This window comes from Trachypithecus francoisi, unplaced genomic scaffold (genome assembly GCF_009764315.1).
Source record: "Trachypithecus francoisi isolate TF-2019V2 unplaced genomic scaffold, Tfra_2.0 Lachesis_group1, whole genome shotgun sequence".
NCBI classification, from domain to species: Eukaryota; Metazoa; Chordata; class Mammalia; order Primates; family Cercopithecidae; genus Trachypithecus; species Trachypithecus francoisi.
In genome coordinates this window covers 49,879,888-49,891,382 of record NW_022681454.1, presented here as the reverse complement: position 1 = coordinate 49,891,382, position 11,495 = coordinate 49,879,888, and the positions used below count along the sequence as shown (strand labels likewise).

The following is an 11,495-nucleotide window of genomic DNA, read 5'->3' as shown; positions in this document are numbered from 1 at the left end:
TAACCAATCAAATATTTCCTTTGCTTTACGCTATGGTTTGAATGTGTTTCCCCAAGAACATTTGTAGGAAACTTAATCCCAAATGTAACAATGTCAAGAGGTGGAACCTTTGGGAGGTGATTAGACTAGGAGGGCTCCACCCTCATGAATGGATTAATGCTTGAGGTTGCAAGCTGGCTTGCTTGCCCTTCCACCCTCTGCCATGGGGTGATGCAGCAAGAAGGCCCTTGCCAGATGCTGGCACCTTGATGCTGGATTTTCTAGTCTCCAGAACTGTGAGAAATAAATTTCTTTACTTTATAAATTAATTACTCAGTCTGTGGTATTCTGTGAAGCAACACAAAATTAAGACACTTTACCTTCATGTGCACCCTATAAAAGACTTCCTCTTGCATCCCCTTGGCAGAGCCCAAACCAGCTTTGATTTGGTGTTTCCTGATTCACAAATCACTGTTTGCTCAAAAAAACTCTTTAAAAGTTTATTGTGCCTTAGTTTACCTTTAACACTGGTCAAATGCATACTTTGTCTGACTGTTGGATAATTCAGCACTGGTTAAAGTATTGTAAGTAAGGGAAATACATTTTCACCTTGGAGCCCAATGAAGCTCCCTTCCCAAAGGGGCAGATGACCCCAATGATGGCAGCTTGTTGTAACATGTGCTCCTGGATCAGTGATCTGTTGGGCTGCAAGGACAGGGAAGGTCAATAAAGGAAAAGCATACTTTCAGCAAGGTGTGATTCCTGGATAACAGAGACAACAGGCTGCCTGCATTGCCTAGTGAATATTGAAGGGAGAAAACTTTGTAAAAAATCAACTAATAAATGATACTTAAGTCAAACATTGAACAAATTGCATTAAAAAAGACCAAGAACAATCTGAAAATAATAATAAGGACTAGGAACCAAGAAAGCTAGTGCATTTGACATGAGCCCAGAATAGCTTCACAAACATGCCCCTGAAAAGTGGCAAAGAGGGGTTTCAGCAGAATTGGAGTAGCTTACATGGGAACAGGGGCGATTCCTTTAGATACTCTAGAAGTAAGGTTCCCACCAGTGCCTCAGGCAGAAAATACAGATACATACTCTAAAGCCAGCACTTCTCACACTTTCCTATGGCCATCCCCTTAAGGACAGAAAAGTAGAAAAGGACTTCTGGGAAGCTAGGGAAATAGTCCAAAGCAGCCTATTTAAACTCCCTAAGCTCAAATTTTCTTTGAATTTGCATGCTTCATTTAAAAAATATGTGTGGATTTTACATTTCACTCCATTAATACATCTGCAATTGTCTCAGCATGAAAGTGTTTTTACAATTGTGTTAATATCACTACATAAAATCATTCCTGTAAGTTCTGATCTGTCCTGTGCACTTTGCCTAACTCAGCCTTTTACAGCATATCTCTGGGGATATGTTTACCCACATTTGAGAAAAAACACCTTGAATTATGTATAATAAAATGAAGATATTAACATTTACAAAGTCTCAATAAATTATTTTGCTATTTTTTTGTAAGGAAAACTAAAGAACTTTTCTAGGATCTATGTATATATCATCTATCTTTCTCTTTCCCGATGGTGACAAAGAATCACTCCACAGATTGTTCACTAATTGCAAACAGAAAAGAACTGTTACCATAGGGAGACCTGGCACTCACCATGTTAACCAAGTGCTCAAACAGCATCCTTGACACATAAGGGAGTATTCCAATCTTATGGGGAAAAAAGCAGGGGAACTAAAGAGATATAATAACCAAATGCAAATGTATGATGGGATACTACTCTGGAAAAACACACCTATAAAAGACATTTATGGGATATGTGAAATTTGAATATAAACTGTAAATTAGAGGATATTATCAAATTACTATTAATTTTTAGATATAAAATGGTATTGTTTATGTATGAGACTGTATTTCTGGGATATTAATATATTAATATTTAAAGGTGAAGTGTCTTTTCTTTTTTCTTTTTTTTTTTGAGATGAGTCTCACTCTGTCACCCGGGCTGGAGTTGAATGGTGTGATCTTGGCTCACTGCAACTTCTGCCTCCTGGGTTCCAGTGATTCTCCTGCCTCAGCCTCCCAAGTAGCTGGGACTACAGGCGTGTGCCACTACGCCCAGCTAATTTTTGTATTTTTAGTAGAGACAAAGTTTCATCATGTTGGTTGGCCAGGATGGTCTTGATCTCTTTTCTTTTCTTTTCTTTTTTTTTTTTTGAGACGGAGTCTTGCTCTGTCGCCCGGGCTGGAGTGCAGTGGCCGGATCTCAGCTCACTGCAAGCTCTGCCTCCCAGGTTTTACGCCATTCTCCTGCCTCAGCCTCCCGAGTAGCTGGGACTACAGGCGCCCGCCACCTCACCCGGCTAGGTTTTTTTTTTGTATTTTTAGTAGAGACGGGGTTTCACCGTGTTAGCCAGGATGGTCTCGATCTCCTGACCTCGTGATCCGCCCATCTCGGCCTCCCAAAGTGCTGGGATTACAGGCTTGAGCCACCGCGCCCGGCCTGTCTCTACAAATAAACAAACAACCCAATCTGTGAATACCAAGATTGCTTAAGAATTCACAAACAGTATTTGAAAAAGATGTAGTAAGAACTGTTAGGAACATAAAAGTTATAGGATACTAATTCCTTAAAAATAAAAAAGCAAAATTTCTTCCTAATTAACTTTTTTCTAACATTTAGGTTGGAGATAATTGGAAGAAAGGTTTACATATAGATTAGCGTCACTATTAGTCAAATAGTGCCTTTATAAAAATTACAGAGAGGCCCTTTTCTCTGGTGATGGGGGGTGGCATACAATCCTAAGCAGGACTCACAGCTTGGCAAGGCAGGAGGAGCACAGACTGGATTTCAGTTCCTACTCACCCCTCAGGTGGTTGCTTTTTGGTAATAAACATCCTGCCCAATCATACGAAGTGGCCTGATAGAGATGATATTTATTAACTACGTGACCTTGGGCAAACATCTCCATCCTTAGAACTTTAGATGCCTCATATAACAAGTGAGAGGGGCTGACCTCTTAGGTCCTTTTTCTCTACAAATACTATGCTCCATGGCATCAGTAATTTTTTTTTTCCTAACTAAATGAGAGTCTTCACAGAAAGTGGAGGAAGTAAGTACCAAATGCTGGCCACAAGAAGGAACTAGTCTGAGAAGTAGAAGTGACAGAAACCCATGGGCAAAAGTGATCAGGTTATTCTAGAGTTCATGATAGGGAGAGTTGGCCATCATTAGATATATATCCGAGACTTTGGTAAGACACATCTACAAATTTTTCCTAAATAATAAGATTCCCTGGACAGAGACTCCCAAAGAGAAGATGTCAAGTGCTTGGGAGAAATGCTGCAAAATGAAATCTGTGTCTTTCAAACAGGATGATGTGGAACACGAAAAAAAGGGGGAGAGTTATTTAAAGAGAGACATACTTGGCCAGGCGTACTGGTTCAGGGCACTTTGGGAGGCTGAGACAGGCGGATCACTTGAGGCCAGGAGTTCGAGACCAGCCTGGTCAATATGGTGAAACCCCATCTCTACAAAAAAAAACAAAAAACAAAAAAGATGGATGTTAATGCTCTGAGATGACAGACTTTTGGAACTGTGGATATAAAGCCCACAGACCTTAACATTAGTGTGTTCAGCCTCATGACATTTCATTAGCTTATGGCTTCTGCTCCAGAAACTCCCACCATTTCCCCATTGACAAGGGAGAGAAAGAGGGCAGTAAGAGATTGTTTAAAAATAGTTGTGAAACTACCAAGGTCTGTGGTTGAGGGTTGGTTTTCTTTTCTTATTTCTTTTTTGTTGAGATGGAGTCTCGCTCTGTCGCCCAGGCTGGAGTGCAGTGTCATGATCTCGGCTCACTGCAAGCTCCACCTCCCCGGTTCACACCATTCTCCTGCCTCAGCCTCCCAAGTAGCTGGGGCTACAGGTGCCCGCCACCACTCCCGGCTAATTTTTTGTATTTTTAGTAGAGATGAGATTTCACCATGTTAGCCAGGATGGTCTCGATCTCCTGACCTCGTGATCTGCCCGTCTCGGCCTCCCAAAGTGCTGGGATTACAGGCCTGAGCCACAGTGCCCGGCTGAGGGTTGATTTTCTAACCAACCTTTATCTAGTCTAGTCTAACCTTTGACTGCAGACATCATATAAGGAACATGGTTGCCTCAGATCCAGAAGATATCAGGAAGGGCTGATTTGTTCCACACTATTTGACCAAACTGATTGCAACAAGATGTGGTCATGTTTTGCTATGAGTTTGTCCCAAAACATTGGAAAGAAACCCCACATCCTGTCACCCTCCCTGAGGGCAAGGACACTCAGAGTTGAGAAATCTGAGGTTTAACCTGTGCTGGGGATGATGACTGAGACAACAAAGGATATAGGACCTCACCTAATGGATTTCAAAGATTGCTGATGTAAGATACACCAAGAACGAATGTCGATGTCCTGGTAGTAGAACAGGGGACCCCTTGTGGGTCCCGTCTTTGATCTCGGGAACACAAATCTTACATCATATTTATGATTGTGAAGGCAAAAGAAATCTTCAATGATGAGGTCTGGAAATTCTGAATATTCTATGCAAAGTATTAGAATTTCACAAGAGAGGACTTTGCTCAGAAGAGAAAAATGAAGAGGCACTAAGTGATAATTCACAGAATTGTCATTCCCATGCTCTTAACTCTCAAGTCTGTTTTGAGATCAGGAAACCTGGAGTCTTTATTCTCACTATGTCCCCTGATTTGAAGACTGTGATTAATTAAGGTGTCATTCATGACATGGTGAGCCATCTTGAGATATTTGAATATCCTGCCATCATGGGAACCCAGACCTACCTCTGGACTAATTATTGGGAGGGGACTGTGGGAAAGAATAATGACTGGAAAATAGAAATCTTTAAGATGTTCTTGAGTAGAACAAACTTCTCCAATAAAGATGTCCATGTGTTTGTATTTGGCATGAATAATACCACATATTCTATAACTCCAATTCTTTAGTATTAGCTCTTTGTGAAAACCTTCTTAGAAACAAGATGTGGATTTCACTAGATTGTGTTTGGGGGCTATAATTTTATGATCCTATGGAAGATTGTCCCCTACTTTGTTTGCCACTTCTGCCAATAAGACCTCTATGTCCTGTCTGCTCTCTTGTTCCCCCAAATAAAGCTGGGATTTCTGTACCATTAACTATCTGCCCAGCATACAAACCTTTAAGTAAGAAAGAAAGCTTCCTCTTAACCTTCATCCAAAAAACAAACAAACAAACACACAAACAAAAGAAAATCTGAACTAAGAATAGAGAGCTTTGGTACTTCTTAAGTACAATGACTAATAAAATATAAACATACTTGCTGTCTTCGGGGGTTTATAATTAAAATCATAACATATATTGACATTGTTTATCAGGTTAAAGACTATACTAATCGGCAGGAATAGAATATTCTTTCCTTTTTTTCAAAATTATAAGTACTCAAAAATTTAAGCAATCTCTATGTTCTACTTACTACTTCTAATGAAGACCTGACAATTCTACATTAATTCAATAGTAATTTTAAGCATTAGATATGTTGATTTGTAATTAAGAGAGACTGAGATCAAGCATTTATGTTGGTGTCTACATTACTAGAAATGATGCAAAAATAGGGCTTTAATAAAATGAAGAAACTATTTTTTTTGTTTACATGCACCTAACACAAACTGAGATCAATATGTGCAACCTACATCTCTGCCAAATTTATCCTCCTTCCAGCCCTACCTTGGAGAGGGGTAATCATCTAAAATTAAACTATTTGCAGACAATTTTTCTTGGAAATGTAATACTAATGGAAGCAATTATTTTTCTTTAGGCTATAGAAAAACAAATTTTTATTATTATTTTTATTTAAAAAAATAATAGAGTGGCAGGGTCTTGCTGTGTCGCCCAGGGCTTGAATTCCTGGGTTCAAGTGATCCTCCCACTTTGGTCTCCCAAAGTGCTGAGATTACAGGCATTACTGGCCTAGAAAAATTCTGAAGAAGTACGATAAGACCAACTCCTTGCCAGCAACCAAATTTTAGAAAATATAGTTTTTACTCTCAAGTAACTTGGGATGGCAGAAACAAACTGTCTCACTGTCTATTCTTGAAATATACACTAAGAAACCTATATTCATAAGAAGAAGTCTTTTAAAAGGGATAACATTTCATAGAAACTTTATTATTGACTTACATTTAACATATGAGCTGTAGTATTTTTCCAGAATTTTATATTCATCTTTATTTTCCTGAGTTTTTTGGTTTTGGTTTTGGTTTTGTTTTGTTTTAGTTTTTGGTTTGTTTTTTGTTTTTTTGCTTTTTTTTTTTTTTTTGAGACAGGGTCTCACTCTGTCACCCAGGTTGAAGTGCAGTGGCTCACTGTACCCTCGATCTCCCGGGCACAAGCAATACTCAGCCTCTTGAGTAGCTGGGACTACAGGCACATGCCACCATTCCTAGCTAATTTTTGTATTTTTAGTAAAGATAGGATTTTGCCATGTTGCTCAGACTGGTCTCAAATTTCTGAGCTCAAACAGTCCTCCTGCCTTGGCCTCCCAAAATGCTGGGATTGCAGGCGTAAGCCACCACGCCCAGCCTATTTTTTATTTTCTTGAGTATTAAAGGCATTCCATGACTATTAAAGTCAACTAGTTTAAGTTTAATGAAGACCTGATTAAGGTTAAATATTCACCAAAATAAAAACAATTATTATTACCAAAATAACACCAATCTTTAAAAATCATTCCAAAAAATTAAAGTATCCACGTAGCATCCCTGCAGGGACTATATTCAGCATGAGAGATGAAGTAGGGAATTTGTCACAGAACATTCAGCAGACAAACTTAAAGAGGGAATTTTAAACTAGCTTTCAGAACCTAGGCTCAGAGGCAGTACTCAAGTGAGGTCCTGCTGTAGATGACAACTGCAAAAGAAAATGAACATTGATTTTCTCCAAGTTAGACTCATTTATTTAGCTGTTACTCATAAAGTAGAAGCCAGGTAAGCAGTAGTGTTGACTTATACATAATTTGCAAAGAGTTGATAAATTCGGACAACAGTAGTGGGACTGCTTTATAGTTTCAAAAGCTTCTTAACATCTTCTCTGTTTTGAGTTCATCATCTTCTCTAAGATGAATTATCTTCAGATCAAATGATAAGCCAATCTGCAATGGAACAAGCTGGAGGAGATTTAGATTCACTAAGAAGTTCTCTAGAGAAAAGTGTTAGTTTGTTTAAAAGAAATACTTTAAACTGAGGGAATTCATCACGACTAGACCAGTCCTACAAGAAATGTTTGAGAGTCCTTCATCTAGAAGTGAAAGTGTCAGGCCTCTGAGGCCAAGCTAAGCCATCATCTCCCCTGTGACCTGCAAGTATACATCCAGATGGCCTGAAGCAACTGAAGATCCACAAAACAAGTGAAAATGCCGGGTTCCTACCTTAACTGATGACATTCCACCATTGTGATTTGTGCCTGCCCCACCTTAACTGAGCGATTAACCTTGTGAAATTCTTTCTCCTGGCTCAGAACCTCCCCTACTGAGCATCTTGTGACCCCCACCCCTGCCCATAAGAGAAAAACCCCCTTTGACTATAATTTTCCACTAATCACCCAAATCCTATAAAACAGCCCTACCCCTATTTCCCTTTGCTGACTCTCTTTTTGGACTCAGCCCGCCTGCACCCAGGTGAAATTAACAGCTTTGTTGCTCACACAGCCTGTTTGGTGGTCTCTTCACATGGATGCACATGACAGAAAGGATGATGTCTACCATCAAGAAAACACACAAGAGTGTAAAATGCACTGGCATAGCAGATACACAAATGAGAACGAGAAAGGAATCAAATGTTACCACTACAGAAAACTGCCAAACCTCAATGATAAATAATGAAAGAGGAAAAAGATCAATGAAAGAAAAAGTTGGTTTTTGGCAAAGAAAAACAAAACTGATAAACTGCTAGCTAGATTAACCAAGAAAAGAAGAGATAAGATCCAAATAAACATAATCAGAAATGAAAAAGGAGACATGACAACAGATACCACAGAAATGCAAAAGGTCATCCAAGAGAATTATGAACAACTATATGCTCAAAAACTAGGAAACCTAGAGGGAATTGATTAAATACCAGAAAACATACTACCTCCTAAGATTGAACCAGGAGGAAACAGAAAACCTGAACATGAAGGGGTGGCCTGCCCCTTCACACCTGTGGGCATTTCTCGTTAGGTGGAACGAGAGACTTGAGAAAAGAAATGAGACACAGAGACAAAGTATAGAGAAAGAAAAAGTGGGCCCAGGGGACCGGCGCTCAGCATACAGAGGACCCACGCAGGCACCGGTCTCTGAGTTCCCTTAGTATTTATTGATCATTATCTTTACCATCTTTGAAAAAGGAAAGTGGCAGGATAATAGGATCATCATAGGGAGAAGGTCAACAGTAAGACATATGAATAAAGATCTCTGTGACATAAGTTTAAGGAAAAGTGCTGTGCCTTGATATGCATATATAAACATCTCCATAAACCTTTTTAGTGCATAAAGAGCAGCTTTGCCGCTGGCACGTCCCACCTTCAGCCCTAAGGGGGTTTTCTCCTTTCTCAGTAAATAGAACATACAATCGAGTTTTACACCAGATATTCCATTGCCCAGGGATGGGCAGCAGACAGATGCTTTTCTCTATCTCAACTGCCAAGAGGCCTTCTATCCTCCTCAGCACAGACCCTTCACGAGTGTCAGGCTGGGGGACCATCAGGTATTTCTCTTCCCACGAGGTCATATTTCAGACTATCACATGGGGAGAAACCTTGGACAATACCTAGCTTTCCTAGGCAGAGGTCCCTGTGACCTTTGGCAGTGCACGTGTCCCTGGGTACTTGAGATTAAGAGAATGGTGATGACTTTTCACAAGCATACTGCCTTCAGGCACTTGTTTAACAAAGCACACCCTGCACAGCCCAAAATCCGTTAAACCTTGAGTCACCACAGCACATGTCTCTTGCAAGGACAAGGTTGGGGGTACGGTCACAGATTAACAGCATCTCAAATACAGAACAAAATGGAGTCTACTTCTTTTTTTTTTTTTTTTTTTTTTTGAGACGGAGTCTCACTGTGTCGCCCAGGCTGGAGTGCAGTGGCGCGATCTTGGCTCACTGCAAGCTCCGCCTCCCGGGTTCCAGCCATTCTCCCGCCTCAGCCTCCGAGTAGCTGGGACTACAGGCGCCCGCCACCGTGCCCGGCTAGTTTTTTGTATTTTTAGTAGAGACGGGGTTTCACCGTGTTAGCCAGGAGGGTCTCGATCTCCTGACCTCGTGATCCACCCGCCTCGGCCTCCCAAAGTGCTGGGATTACAGGCTTGAGCCACCGCGCCCGGCTGAGTCTACTTCTTTCTATACAGACACAGTAACAGTCTGATATCTTTCTTTTCCCCACAGAACAGACCAATAATGAGATTACATCAGTAATAAAAAGTCTCCCCACAAAGAAAGGCCCAGAACTGGATCACTTTACTGCTGAATTCTATCAAGCTTATAAGGAACACCAATTCTTCTCAAATCATTCCAAAAAATTAAAGAAGATGGAAATCTTTCTAATTCATTCTGTAAGGCCAGCATTATCTGATACTAAAACCAGACAAGGACACACACAAAAAAGAAATCTATGAGAGAAAAATATCTCTCAGGAACATAGATGTAAAAATCCTCATCAAAATACTAGCAAACTAAATCCAACAACACATCAAAAATATAATATACTATGATCAAGTGGGATTTATCCCAGGAATGCAAAAAATGGTTCAACATATGCAAATGAATAAATGTGATACATTAACCAAAGGAAGGACAAAAACCATATGATTATCTCAATAAACACAGAAAAAGCATTTGATAAGATTTAACATCCTTCATGATAAAAACTCTCAACAAATTAGGCATAAAAGAAACATACCTCAAAATAACAAAGGCCATATATGACAAACTCACAGCTAACATCATACCACCTGGGGAAAAGCTGAAAGCCTTTCCTCCAAGAACTGGAATAAGACAATGATGCTCACCTTTACTATTCTTATTCAACATTGTGCTGGAAGTCTTAGCCCGATCGATTAGGAAAGAGGAAGAAATAAAGGCATAATCCAAGTTGGAAAAGAAGTGAAAGTGTCCCTCTTTACAGATGACATGATCTTATACCTAGAAAAACCTAAAGACTCTACCAAAAAACTCTTACAAATGATAAATAAATCCAGTAAAGTTGAAGGATACAAAACCAATATACAAAAATCAGTAGTGTTTCCATACAACAAAGATGAACTAACTAAAAAGAAATTAAGAAAGCAATCCCGCATTTCCACCCACTTCCCCACCCAGTGCCACTCTGGCTACCCTGCACTCACTCTGAGCTCCAGGCTCCTGCTAAGTTAGTGCCCCCATGGTCTCCCTTTAGCCGCTATCATGATTATCTACCCTGGCATCATCAGTCACAATAGTTCTCCAACATGTATAAGATTTGGGAGATTGCAGACAGGCTTGCCTGGAGGTGGAGGGAAAGATGGTAAGTAGGACAGAAGGTAACACTCATGACTTGTTCACTGGTGGAAATGCCTCTGCTGAAGGCCCCCTAGAGCAAAGGTACCTAAAGCACAGTAATCACTGGTGTTGATATTGTCAGGAACCTCACTTACAGGAAACCAGCTTCACAAAAGAAGCCTACAAGAAGTACATCAAAGATTACATGAAATCAATCAAAGACAAATTTGGAGGATAGAGACCAGAAAGAGTAAAACGTTCTGTGACAGAGGCTACAGAACCAATCAAGCACACCCTTGCTAATTTCAAAAACTCCAGTTCTTTATTGGTGAAAACATGAATCCAGATGGCATGGTTGCCCTACTGAGCTACCATGAGAATGGTATGACTTCATATATGATTTTCTTTTTTTTTTTTTTTTTTTTTTTTTTTTTGAGACGGAGTCTGACTCTGTCGCCCAGGCTGGAGTGCGGTGGCCGGATCTCAGCTCACTGCAAGCTCCGCCTCCCAGGTTCACGCCATTCTCCCGCCTCCGCCTCCCAAGTAGCTGGGACTACAGGCGCCCGCCTCGTCGCCCGGCTAGTTTTTTGTATTCTTTAGTAGAGACGGGGTTTCACCGTATTAGCCAGGATGGTCTCGATCTCCTGACCTTGTGATCCGCCCGTCTCGGCCTCCCAAAGTGCTGGGATTACAGGCTTGAGCCACCGCGCCCGGCCATGATTTTCTTTAAGGATGATTTAGAAATGGAAAAAATGGTAACAAAGTTGACAATTTCTTTGGATCTATCACCTGTCATCATAACTGGCTGCTGCTTGTCATCCATACAACACCAGTACTTAAGATGGATGGGACTGATATAGTCTTGAGCTCTTCATTTATTTTGACTATGATTTATTTGGAGTGAAGGCAGTTTTTAAGAAAACTATGTCAGGTTGTCTAAAAATAAAATGTATTTAAACTA

General features: G+C 40.3%; 1 pseudogene; it reads left to right on the top strand.

Moving 5' to 3' along the window:
- Positions 1-9,953: 9,953 nt before the first annotated feature.
- Positions 9,954-10,920, top strand: LOC117086349 (annotated as a pseudogene).
- The last annotated feature ends 575 nt before the right edge of the window (positions 10,921-11,495 follow it).